Source organism: Microtus pennsylvanicus, chromosome 14, assembly GCF_037038515.1.
Source record: "Microtus pennsylvanicus isolate mMicPen1 chromosome 14, mMicPen1.hap1, whole genome shotgun sequence".
Classification (NCBI taxonomy): domain Eukaryota; kingdom Metazoa; phylum Chordata; class Mammalia; order Rodentia; family Cricetidae; genus Microtus; species Microtus pennsylvanicus.
The window spans coordinates 56,469,173-56,482,837 of NC_134592.1; the positions used below are offsets into that span (position 1 = coordinate 56,469,173).

The following is a 13,665-nucleotide window of genomic DNA, read 5'->3' on the forward strand; positions in this document are numbered from 1 at the left end:
CATGTTTTTGTCATTGTGACAAACAAATGGAAAAGTTGAACATGAGTCAAGTCCCAAAGTGAAGGAGCGACCATAGTTTCCTTTGCCTTTTTGTTGTTGGGTTTTTTTTTTTTTTTGTTGGTCCGTTGCTGATGTTTCTGGTTTTTCAAGACGGGTTTCTCGCCGGGCGGTGGTGGCGCACGCCTTTAATCCCAGCACTCGGGAGGCAGTGGCAGGCGGATCTCTGTGAGTTCGAGACCAGCCTGGTCTACAAGAGATAGTTCCAGGACAGGCTCCAAAACCACAGAGAAACACTGTCTCGAAAAACCAAAAAAAAAAAAAAAAAAAAAAAGAAAAGAAAAAAAAAGAGACGGGTTTCTCTGTGTAACAGTCCTGGCCCTCTTGGAACTCGCTCTTGTAGACCAGGTCGGCCTCGAACTCAGAGATCCGCCTGCCTCTACCTCCTGAGTGTTGGCGTTATCCTTTGCCTTCTTGCAACCGTCCGCATACGGCAGCTAAGCATAATAATTCGATTCATTAACAACGTTTCCATACGTGCACAATGTATTTTAACCGTGTTCACGACCTGCCTCACGCTCTTGTCCCCCTCACAGTCCGGCAGATCCCCTTCCTCTTCCCAGCCAGCCTCCTCCACTTAACGTTTTTAAACTCTGTTTATGTGTATTCCTGTGTGCAAGGACCCGTGCATGTCCGAGGAGGACGTCGGATCGGGTGGAGCTGTGAGTTGTGCATATCGGGTCGGAGATGCTGTGAGCTGCCAGGTGAGCGCTGGGCAGGGAAGCCCGGTCCTCTGCAGGAGCAGCCAGCGCTTTAAGCTGCCGAGTCATTTCTCCGGCCCCACTGCTCCACTTTCGTGTTTTCTATGTCTGGTTTATGGGTTTGTGTCCTCGTTTGCGGGTCTGTTTGTTTTGAGACAAGATCTCACTGGGTAGCCCTGGCTGGCCTGTACTAGAGATGTGTAGACCATCCATACCTATAGCCCTGAACTCACAGCGATCCGGGACCGCCAGAGTGCTGGGGTCGATTAAAGGGGCCGTGCCGGCGAGTAGCAGGTCAGCTTCACACGAGTTAGTGCCCCTGGGAGGAGGGTTGGAGCTCGGTTGAGAAAGGATCGGGCTGAAGGCCGGAAGCCTGAATGAGGGAAGGCCCAACCAACTAGGAGAAAGCCCCGCACGAGCAAATCCCCGAGTGTAGTGGACGACGGCCCCCCGCCGGGATCCTCTGTTTAGGGTCCTCGTAGGCTACAAAGTGCGGTCGGGGAGACCCAGCCTGTCGTCCTCGCGGTCGCCCGAGGGGGAGGTAAGAGGGTGTTTAAAAACTAAAAACAAAAAAGGAAAGCAGCGCGGGGCGGGGCGTATGCAGATAAGGTATCGCGCAGTGGCTGCCGGTCCGGCGGTGTCGACGAGGCGCGAGGCGCGTCCCGCGCGGTGACCGTCCCGCGTGGGGCGGATGGGATGTGCGTGAGGAGCTCGGAGGGCGGCATGAGAGGGCGGCGAGGGGGCGTCGCGAGGGCGGTGACCGTCGGTTATAAGTGCGTGTGTCGTGAGGGAGGGCGCGGTGTTGGGGACAGCAACTCATACTTACCTGGCAGGGGAGATACCATGATCACGAAGGTGGTTTTCCCAGGGCGAGGCTTATCCATTGCACTCCGGATGTGCTGACCCCTGCGATTTCCCCAAATGCGGGAAACTCGACTGCATAATTTGTGGTAGTGGGGGACTGCGTTCGCGCTCTCCCCTGGTCTTTCGGGTTGAAGAAAAGGCAAAAAGGTGAAAGGGCAGTCTTTGCTGTGTTTGCTCTGGTATGCAATTTTTAGCTAATCAAAGTCTTATTTTCAGAATTATAGGTATATCTGAGAGAGGCTCCGTGGTTTGTTCGGGGTTCTTCTTGGTTAGAGCCTATGGTACGCTCAGACTGTCCTGGAACTCACCCTGTACACAAGGCTGGCCTGGAAATAACAGCATTATTCCAAAGGCGTGCACCATCGCTGCTCAGGTCAGCCTGCTTTCTTAAAGACTCCGGGAACAACAGGCCCAGCAATCACTAAAATGCTCTTCCGGTTCTCCTGCCTATGCTGATGTTATAGAAGCAGTATCTCTACTGAGGCTCCTGTTTAATCTCAGCGGCACTCAGACGGTGCGGGATCAGTGCTGAATTCAAGGTGTACTCACTATATGTCAGCTTGACACAAGATAGTCACTGGAAGGGAGGGAACTTCAGTCGAGAAAATGCCTTTATAAACTCTCTGTGAGGCCTTTTCTTTTTCTTTCTTTTGTTGTTGGTTTTTTTTTCTTTTTGAGACAGGGTTTCTCTGTGAAACAGCCCTATCTGTCCTGGAACTCAATTTGTAAATTTGTATACCAAGCTGGCCTCGAACTCAGAGATCTTCTGGCTTCTGTCCCCTGTATGCTGGGTTAAAGGGCCACCTACCGCTGCCCGTGGAGTTTCATCACAGCAATAGAAACCCTGAGACAGGCATCATTTATTCTGAGCCCCAGTTCCCAAGCCCACTATATTCTTAATTCATAAAACAACTTGTGAGGCTTTCACCTCAGAGGCTAACTACTCCCGGTTTACAGAGGCATAGATAAGTGGCTTTTACTCCATCGTCATACCTTTCCCATTGTTCCTTCTCACAATTCCAATACATATTTTGATTTATAAAGCCATAGGCAGTCAGCCCCAAAGTCCTAGGTTCTTCAGAAACTTTATTCATCATAAACAAGTTCCTTTCTGTTTCAGTATAATTCTTTTGCCAAGTTTCATAATCAGGCAAAGAACAATTTCTTCGTTTTCCCCCAATTTCCCCAATTCTTTCACCAGTCAGATTTTCCGCCATCATTTTCCTCTTTACAACTTTAATGCCATACAGCACATCCATTCTTTCGGAAGCCACCGGTGTGGAAGGAAAAAAGAACATGAAGAACAAGTACACTAATAGAATTGCTATAGCCAGATCATCTTCATAGGCGGACTCTGTAGAAGCCGTCCTTGGCCCGCTAGTAACACGCTCATTTATAGCTGCCACTGGGTTGCCGGGAGGGAACTGCTTCCTGCATCTCAGGTTAGGAACCCGCGCGTGGAAGGAGGCTATGCTTTCCCGTCTCTGGCAATATACACTCCCCTCACATAACTTGTAGAAGGAGCTGCGGGAAGGCCTGCTTTTCGTCCCGCCCAGCTCCCATACGGCTAGCTTAGCCCCAGAAATAACACGGAAACTGTATTCTTTTAAACACTGCCTGGCCTGTTAGTTTTAACCTCTTATTGGCTAGCTCTTACATATTGACCCAACCCATTTCTAATAATCTGTATTGCCACTTGACTGTGGCTTACCGGGATGAGTCTAAGGGGCGTCCGTCCCTTAGAGAGGAGAGGAATGGCGTCGGTCTCATTACCTTATTCCCTGCATTCTGTTCTGTCTACTCCGCTCACCTAATTTTCTGCCCTATTAAAAGGCCAAGGCAGTCTCTTTATTAACCAGTGAAAGTAACAGAGACAGATGGACCCTCCTACGTCAGTACGTAACTGTGAGCACTCAACTGCAGATGGATGAATGGATGGTCTAGAGCACCCTCCCCACCCAAGATTCCGGGAAGTCAGATGACTGTAAGGACTGTCAGCATGGGGAGGAGAGCTGTGAAACTACGTGCCGTCTGCGATGCAGCCTTGCACACATCACCTCACAGCATCTGTGGTTGGTTACATGCACAAGACGCTTCGTGGTTAAGAACCGTTCTTCCAGAGGACCTGGATTCGATTCCCAGCACCGACATAGCCGCACACAATGCTCTGTTTCAGGGGATCCGAGGCCGCCTTCTGGCCTCAGTGGCACTGCACAGGAATACATGCAGGCAAAACACTCATATATGCATTTGATACAATTTTTTCCTGGTTTTTTGAGACAGGATTTCGCTGTAACTTTGGAGCCTGTCCTGGCACTAGCTATTGTAGATGGGACTGGTCTCGAACTCACAGAGATCCTCCTGCCTTTGCCTCCCGAGTGCTGGGATTAAAGGCGTGCACCATCACTGCCGGCTATATTTGATATATTTTATTTTTTAAATATTTATTTATTATGTATACAGTATACAATATTCTGTCTGTGTATATGTCTGCAGACCAGAAGAGGGCAGCAGACCTCATTACAGATGGTTGTGAGCCACCATGTGGTTGCCGGGAATTGAACTCATGACCTTTGGAAGAGCAGGCAATGCTCTTAAACACTGAGCCATCTCTCCAGCCCCCTATTTGATATATTTTAAAGTTTAAAAAAAAAGGAAGGAGGAGGAGGAGAGAAGAAGGAAGAGAAGAGGAGGAGGATGAGAAGAAGAGGAGGAGGAGAGAAGAAGAAGAAGAAGAAGAAGAAGAAGAAGAAGAAGAAGAAGAAGAAGAAGAAGAAGAAGAAGAGAGGAGGAGGAGGAGAAAGAGGAAGAAGCAACAGCAGCAGCTGCTCGTGGGGACTAAGCAGGCAGGGTGATAGGGATGATTCAATGGATAAACCATTTCCCAGATCTGTAGGAACCAGAATCTGGATCCCTGTCACCCATAAAGAATTGTAGGCAGCAGGTGAGTGGCGCTCCTGTTGGATCTGCTATCTCCTCTGCCGATGGTCAGCAATGCTAAACCATGTTCCTCATGAATCTATCACATCCCTCCACCAAAGCTAGAGCATAAGGAACCTTTATTTTTTTATTAATTAAAACACGAATCATACATTAAAATTTTTCCACATTTTTGGGGTGGGTGGGTACATGTGCCAGAGGACACCTTGTAGAAATCCATTTGCTCCTTTCACCATGTGAGTTTCAAGGCCTGAACTCAGTTTTAATATTTTGGAGATCGAGGCTGGTGGATCTCTGTGAGCTGTGAGCCCAGTGCAAGGCTGGTCTGTACTGAGAGTTCCGGGCCAGTTAAGAACTCTGAGACACCCTCTAACACACGAAAGAAAGAAAGAAAGAAAGAAAGAAAGAAAGAAAGAAAGAAAGAAAGAAAGAAAGAAAGAGAGAGAAGGAAGGAAGGAAGAAAAGAAAGACGGAAGGAAGAGAAAGGAAGAGATAGGAAGAGAGACAGGGAAGAAGGGATGGAGGGAGTGAGGAAGGGAGATGGGGAGGAAAGAGGGAGGAAGAAAGAAGGAAAAAAAGAAAGAAAGGGAAAGAAAAAAGGAAGGAAGAAGAGAGAAGGCCCAAGAACCAGGTTATACTATTTCCAGACCAGTCTGGGCTACGTGGAAAATCTACAGGAAAAGTAAATAATAAAAAGGGCATCATCAATTGTAGTTTAATTTTCTTGAAAGAGTTTTTGTTGTAGGATTTTTATACACTGCGTGAAGATGTATTTGCTGTGGTTGGTATAATAAAAAGCTGAATATGCAGGAGGAGGGTTTTCCGGGAAGAAAAAGGAAAGATGCCAGGAGACACTGGGAGCGAACAGGAGGTGCAAAGTGACGCCAAGTGGTAGAATGTAGATTAATATATAAATGGGTTAAGTAATAGAGCTAGTTAGGAACACGTCCAAGCTATAGGCCATGATTTCATAATTAATAAGTCTCCTATTTGTGAGCTGGTGGACCAAAGGAAAGTCTGACTCCAGGTTTATAAAAAGTATTTGTGTGTATGGATGTTTTGCCTGCGTACATGGATGCCTTTGCACCACATGTGCGCAGTGCCTGTGGTGGCTAGAAGAGGGTGTTGGAGAGCCTGGAATTGGGAGTCGCAAACGGTTGTGAGCTGCCATGCGGGTGCTGAGAATTGAACCCAGGTCCTCTGGAAAAACAGTATTCTTAACCACTGTTTTTTGTTGTTTTTTGTGAGGGTTGGTTGGTTGGATTGCTTGTCTGTAGTGGCCTTAGCTGGCCTGGAGCCTCAGAGAGTTGTCTTATGTTCAAGATGGTGTGGAAGCAGCCGTGCACACCTGTCTGCCATCGAACCTTTCCTTCCTCCTCCCTGCCTGCCACCATTGATTCTCATTATGTAATATAGCTCATCCCAAAATAACTGATGGGTGGGGGAGTAGTGAGTGCACAGCAAATCAGAACAAGCAAAGTTGGCTAAGTCTCCCAAGACTTACTATATCACGCTGGAGAGATGGCTAAGCGGCTAAGAGCGTGCAACTCTTCCAAAGAATCTGAACTTAATAACCTCACAGTAATGGTACAGTTAGCATCAATGTATTACCGACTGGTAGCGAAACCGGTCCCTTCTCACTCGAACGTTAAGGAAGGAAAATCCGGCCAATAACACCAACGTTATAAGAGCGTATTTTTCAACCAGAGAAACCAGGGGAGAGCGCGAACGCAGTCCCCCACTACCACAAATTATGCAGTCGAGTTTCCCGCATTTGGGGAAATCGCAGGGGTCAGCACATCCGGAGTGCAATGGATAAGCCTCGCCCTGGGAAAACCACCTTCGTGATCATGGTATCTCCCCTGCCAGGTAAGTATGAGTTGCTGTCCCCAACACCGCGCCCTCCCTCACGACACACGCACTTATAACCGACGGTCACCGCCCTCGCGACGCCCCCTCGCCGCCCTCTCATGCCGCCCTCCGAGCTCCTCACGCACATCCCATCCGCCCCACGCGGGACGGTCACCGCGCGGGACGCGCCTCGCGCCTCGTCGACACCGCCGGACCGGCAGCCACTGCGCGATACCTTATCTGCATACGCCCCGCCCCGCGCTGCTTTCCTTTTTTGTTTTTAGTTTTTAAACACCCTCTTACCTCCCCCTCGGGCGACCGCGAGGACGACAGGGTCTCCCCGACCGCACTTTGTAGCCTACGAGGACCCTAAACAGAGGATCCCGGCGGGGGGCCGTCGTCCACTGCACTCGGGGATTTGCTCGTGCCGGGCTTTCTCGTCGTTGGTTGGGCTTTCCCTCATTCAGGCTTCAGGCCTTCAGCCCGATCCTTTCTCAACCGAGCTCCAACCCTCCTCCCAGGGGCACTAACTCGTGTGAAGCTGACCTGCTACTCGCCGGCACGGCCCCTTTAATCGACCCCAGCACTCTGGCGGTCCCGGATCGCTGTGAGTTCAGGGCTATAGGTATGGATGGTCTACACATCTCTAGTACAGGCCAGCCAGGGCTAGCAGTGAGATCTTGTCTCAAAACCAACAGACCCGCAAACGAGGACACAAACCCATAAACCAGACATAGAAGACACGAAAGTGGAGCAGTGGGGCCGGAGAAATGACTCGGCAGCTTAGAGCGCTGGCTGCTCCTGCAGAGGACCGGGCTTCCGTGCCCAGCGCTCACCTGGCAGCTCACAGCATCTCCGACCCGATATCCACAACTCACAGCTCCACCCGATCGACGTCCTCCTCGGACATGCACGGGTCCTTGCACACAGGTGGTACGGCACACGTGAATACACATAAAATAAAATTTAAAAAAGTGGGGATACTTCAGTCATGAAATCCAGGTAGCGACTTTTCCCAGGTGCCAGTGATCCTGGGTTCCAGGGCCGAACTTCAGGTACCTTCAGAGGCCAGAGGAAGGAAGCCGCTGGTTTGTGAGCCAGCTGACATGGATGCTGTCCCCTCACCACATAATAATCAAAACACTAAACATACAGAATAAAGAAAGAATATTAAGAGCTGCAAAGGAAAAAGGCCAAGTAACATATAAAAGCAGACCTATCAGAAGTACACCTGACTTCTCAGTTGAAACGATAAAAGCCAGAAGGACCTGGTCAAGCGTTATGCAGACATCAAGAGACCACTGGTGCCAGCCCAAACTACTATACCCTGCAAAACTTTCGGTCACTATAAAACAGACAAAACAAGATATTCCAAGGCAGAACCAGAGTTCACCATTACCTCTAGCCACAAACCCAGTCCTACACAAAGTACTAGAAGAAAAACTCCAACCCAAGGAAGTTGGCTACATCCACAACAGACAATAGATGATCTCACAGCAACAAATCCTAAAGAAGGGAAAAACACACACACGTTCACATCACAAACAACGAAAACTAAAATAACAGGAGCTAACAGTCACTGGTCATTAATATGCCTTAATATAAATGGACTCAACTCACCTATAAAAAGACATAGGCTAGGGCTGGAGGGATGGCTCAGAGGTTAAGATCATTGCCTGCCCTTCCAAAGGTCCTGAGTTCAATTTCCGGCAACCACATGGTGGCTCACAACCATCTGTGGTGGGGTCTGGTGCCCTCTTGTGGCCTGCAGAGATACACACAGACATAATAAATAAATATTTGGAAAAAAAAAGACATAGGCTAGCAGATTGGATACGAAAGCAAGATCCATTCTTCTGCTGCATACAAGAAACACACCACAGGGCTGGAGAGATGGCTCAGAGGTTAAGAGCGTTGCCTCCTCTTCCAAAGGTCCTGAGTTCAATCCCCAGCAACCACTTGGTGGCTCACAACCATCTGTAATGGGGCCTGGTGCCCTCTTCTGGTCTGCTAGCATACACACAAATAGAATATTGTATTCATAATAAATAAATAAATATTAAAAAAAGAGAAACACACCTCAATCTCAAAGACGGACATCGCCTCAGAGTAAGGGTTGGGAAATTTTTTTTTCCCAATCAAATTGACCAAAGAAACAAGCTGGTGAAGCTATCCTAGTATATAACAAAACAGACTTCAAAATAAATCAATCAAAAGAGACAAAGAAGGACATTTTGTATTAATCACAGGAAAAATCCATCAAGAGGAAACCTCAATACTGAACATCTATGCCCCAAATACAAAGGCCCCCTCATATGTGAAAGAAACACTTCTAGAGCTTAAATCCCACACACTAAGACTTCAGCACTCCACTCTCACCACTGGACAGGTCTGCCCGACAGAAAATTAAGGGAGAAATAAGGGAAATAACAGATGATATGACTCAAATGAACTTTTGTGACTTCAGACATCTATGGAACATTCCATCCAAACAGAAAAGAATATATCTTCTTCTCAGCACTTCATGGGACCTTCTCAAAAACTGACCACATACTAGGTAACAATGCAAACCTCAACAGATACAAAAAACTGGAATAACCCATGTACCTTATCGGATCACCCATGGCTTAAAATTAGAATTCAACAGCAACAGTAATTCAGGAAAGCCCACAAACACATGGAAATTCAACAATGCTCACCTAAATCATCAATGGGTCAAGAAAGAAATTAAAGACTTCCTAAAAAATTCAATGAAAATGACCACATAACATTCTCAAATTTACGAGAACGAAACCAGTGTTAAGAGGAAAGTTCATAGTACTAAATACCTACATAAAGAAGCTGGAAAAACACTACCACACTAGTGAGTTAGCAGAACATTTGAAAACTCTAGAACAAAAAGAAACAAACTCACCCAGGAGGACTAGACAGGAGGGAAATAAACTGAGAGCTGAAATCACCAAAATAGAAACAAAGAAAACAATACAAAGAATCAATGAAACAAAGAGTTGGTTCTTCGCAAAGAGTTGGTTCTTCGAGAAAAGAAACAAAGTAGACAGGCCTTTATCCAAACGAACCAAAAGGCAGAGAGAGAGAGAGAGAGAGGGAGAGAGAGAGAGAGAGAGAGAGAGAGAGAATATCCAAACTAACAAAATCAGAAACGAAAAGGGGGACATAAGGACAGACATGGAGGAAATTCAGAGAATCATTAGGTCATATTTTGAAAACCTGTACTCCACAAAATTGTAAAACTTAGAGGAAATGGACAATTATCTCGATAAATATCACTTACCAAAATTAAATTGAGACCAGGTAAACAAATTAAATAGACCTATAACTGCTAAAGAAATAGAAGCAGCCGGGCGGTGGTGGCGCACGCCTTTAATCCCAGCACTTGGGAGGCAGAGGCAGGCAGATCTCTGTGAGTTCGAGACCAGCCGGGTCTATAAGAGCTAGTTCCAGGACAGGCTCCAAAACCACAGAGAAACTCTGTCTCGAAAAACCAAAAAAAAAAAAAAAAAAAAAAAAAAAGAATAAATAAATAAATAAATAAAAATAATAAAAAAAAAGAAATAGAAGAAGTCATCAAAAGTCTCCCAACCAAAAAAAGGTCCAGGACCAGATGGTTTCAGCACAGAATTCTACAATATTTTTGAAGAACTAATACAGATACTCCTCAAATTGTTCCACACAATAGGAACAGAAGGAACATTGCCAAACTCTTTTTATGAGGCTACAATTACCCTGATACCCAAACCACACAAAGACATATGAAAATCTGCCAATGTAATACACCATATAAACAGACTGAAAAAAAAAAGCAAGAACAAAAACGCATGATCATCTCATTAGATGCTGAAAAAGCCTTTGACGAAATACAACATCCCTTCATGATAAAGGTCTTGGAGAAAGCAGGGATACAAGGAACATACCTAAACATAATAAAGGCAATATACAGCAAGCCAACAATCAACATCACACTAAATGGAGAGAAACTTAAAGCAAATCCCACTGAAATGAAGAACAAGACAAGGTTGTCCCATCTCTCCATATCTATTCAATATAGTTCTTGAGGTTCTAGCTAGAGCAATAAGACAACAAAGGAGATCAAGGGGATACAAATTGAAAAAGAAGTCAGATTCTCACTATTTGCTGATGATATCATAGTTTACACAAGTGACCCCAAAAATTCTACCAAAGAACTTCTACAACTCATGAACACTTTCAGTGATGTAGCAGGATACAAGATTAACTCTAAATAAAAAAATATCAGTAGCCCTCCTTTGTACAGATGATAAATGGGCTGAGAAAGAAATCAGAGAAACGTCACCTTTCACAATAGCCACAAATAGCACAAAATATCTCTGAGTAACTCGAACAAAATAAGTGGAAGACTTGTATGACAAGAACTTTCAGTCTTTGAAGAAAGAAATTGAAAAAGACACCAGAAAATGGAAAGATCTCCCATGATCTTGGGTAGATAGAATTAACATGGCAATGGCAATCTTACCAAAAGCAATCTACAGATTCAATGCAATGCCCATCAAAATCCCAGCAAAATTCTTCTCAGACCTTGAAAGAACAATACTCAACTTCACATTGAAAAGCAAAAAACCGGGGCTGGAGAGATGGCTCAGTGGTTAAGGGAACTGACTGCTCTTCCAGAGGTCCTGAGTTCAATTCCCAGCAACCACATGGTGGCTCACAACCATCTGTAATAAGATCTGGCGCCCTCCTCTGGCTTGTGGGCATATATGGAGGCAGAATGTTGTATACATAATAAATAAATAAATAAATCTTAAAAAAAAAAGCAAAAAACCCAGAATAGCCAAAACCAACCTGTACAATAAAGGAACTTCTGGAGGCATCACAATCCCTGACTTCAAACTCTACTACAGAGCTACAGTACTGAAAACAGCCTGGTATTGGCATAAAAACAGACAGGAGGAACAATGGAACCGAATTGAAGACTGGGTATCAAGCCACACACCTACAAACACCTGATTTTTGACAAAGAAGCAAAAAAATATCAAATGGAAAAAAGAAAGCATATTGAACCAATGGTTCTGGTATAACTGGATATCAACATGTAGAAGAATGAAAATAGACCCATATCTATCACCATGCACAAAACTCAAGTCCAAATGGATCGAAGACCTTAACATAAAGCCAGCCACACTACACCTCATATAAGAGAAAGTGGAAAGTACACTTGAACGCATTGGTACAGGAAACCGCTTCCTAAATATATCCCCAGTAGCACAGACACTGAGAGAAACAATTAATAAATGGGACCTCCTGAAACTGAGAAGCTTCTGTAAAGCAAAGGGCATGGTCAACAAGACAAAACGGCAGCCTACAGAATGGGAAAAGATCTTCACCTACCCCACTTCAGACAGAGGTCTGATCTCCAAAATGTACAAAGAACTCAAGAAATTGGTCATTAAAAGAACAAATAATCCAATAAAAAGGGGGAGGGCAGACCTAAACAGAGAACTCTCAACAGAAGAATCTAAAATGGCTGAAAGACACTTAAGAAAATGTTGACATCCTTAGCCAGCAGAAAAATACAAATCAAAACAACTCTGAGATTCCATCTTACACCTGTAAGAACAGCTAAAATCAAAAACACTGATGACTGTTGCCTCCCCGTCCCTCCTGTAACGTTCGACCCCAGGATTCTCCCAACCTGTCCTGGCTCGCCTGCTGCCATGGCTGACAAGGAAGCTGCCTTTGATGACGTGGTGGAAGAACGTGTGATCAACGAGGAGTACAAAATATGAAAGAAAAACACCCCTTTTCTTTATGATTTGGTGGTGACTCATGCCCTGGAGTGGCCCAGTTTAACTGCCCAGTGGCTTCCAGATGTTACCAGGCCTGAGAGGAAAGATTTCAGCATTCATCGACTTGTCCTGGGAACACACACATCGGATGAACAAAACCACCTGGCGGTAGCTCCCCAGTGACGATGCTCAGTTTGATGTTTCACGCTATGACAGTGAAAAAGGAGAATTTGGAGGTTTTGGCTCGGTCAGCAGGAAAATTGAAATAGAAATCACAACCATGAAGTTCGTCAACAGGGCTTGGTACATGTCCCAGAACCCTTACATCAATGCAACAAGGACTCCATCCAGTGATGTGCTTGTTTTTGACGACACAAAGCATCCTTCTAAACCAGACCCTTCTGGAGAGTGCAACCCAGATTTGCGTCTCCGCGGACATCAGAAGGAAGGTCATGGTTTTTCTTGGAATCCAAATCTCAGCAGGCACTTACTCAGTGCTTCAGATGACCATACCATCTGCCTATGGGACATCAGTGCAGTTCCAAAGGAAGGAAAAGTGGTGGATGCAAAGACCATCTTCACGGGGCATACAGCAGTAGTAGAGGACGTTTCCTGGCATCTGCTCCTCGAGTCTCTGTTTGGGTCAGCTGCTGATGATCAGAAACTTATGATTTGGGATACTCATTCCAACAACACTTCCAAGCCAAGCCACTCAGTCGATGCGCACACTGCTGAAGTGAACTGCCTGTCTTTCAACCCTTACAGTGAGTTCATTCTTGCCACAGGATCAGCTGACAAGACTGTTGCCTTGTGGGATCTGAGAAATCTGAAACTCAAGTTGCATTCCTTTGCCTCACACAAGAATGAAATATTCCCAGTTCAGTGGTCACCTCACAGTGAGACTATTTTGGCTTCTAGCAATACCGATCGTAGGTTGAATGTGTGGGATTCAAGTAAAATTGGAGAACAGTCCCCAGAAGATGCAGAACATGGCCCACCAGAGCTGCTGTTCATTCATGGTGGTCACACTGCCAAGATACCTGATTTCTCCTGGAATCCCAGTGAACCTTGGGGTGATTTGTTCTGTATCAGAAGACAGTATCCTGCAGTGTGGCGGTTGCAGTTGGCAGAGAATGTTTACAATGATGAAGACCCTGAAGGAAGTGTGGATCCAGAAGGACAAGGATCCTAGACATGTCTGCACTTGTGATTTAGACTCCCCTTGTTTTCTTCTGAACCCTGAGATGGATTTAACACTGGTTTGAGACACAGACTTTGTTCAGCTATCTGGCTACAATAGGTGCCACCAACAATACTATTAGCCCAAACCAGGGGTGTTTTCTAAAATCTTAACTGGGGGACTTAATTCAACAAAGCCACAGACTTATATTTAAATTTTTCTTCAGGAATTTTCTAGTAACAAACCCATGTCTAAAGTGGCTTCAGAGATGGGGCATTATTATATGTGA

The 13,665-nt window shown here is 45.6% G+C and overlaps 2 non-coding genes and 1 pseudogene across 2 annotated transcripts; 2 read left to right on the forward strand and 1 right to left on the reverse strand.

Moving 5' to 3' along the window:
- The first annotated feature begins 1,576 nt into the window (after window positions 1–1,576).
- Window positions 1,577–1,740, forward strand: LOC142835419 (U1 spliceosomal RNA). The gene has a single exon (XR_012907848.1). It is a non-coding gene; the product is annotated as a U1 spliceosomal RNA (small nuclear RNA).
- Window positions 1,741–6,275: 4,535 nt separating this feature from the next.
- Window positions 6,276–6,439, reverse strand: LOC142835422 (U1 spliceosomal RNA). The gene has a single exon (XR_012907850.1). It is a non-coding gene; the product is annotated as a U1 spliceosomal RNA (small nuclear RNA).
- A 5,685-nt stretch (window positions 6,440–12,124) lies between these two features.
- LOC142834795 (histone-binding protein RBBP4 pseudogene) lies at window positions 12,125–13,615 on the forward strand (annotated as a pseudogene).
- The last annotated feature ends 50 nt before the right edge of the window (window positions 13,616–13,665 follow it).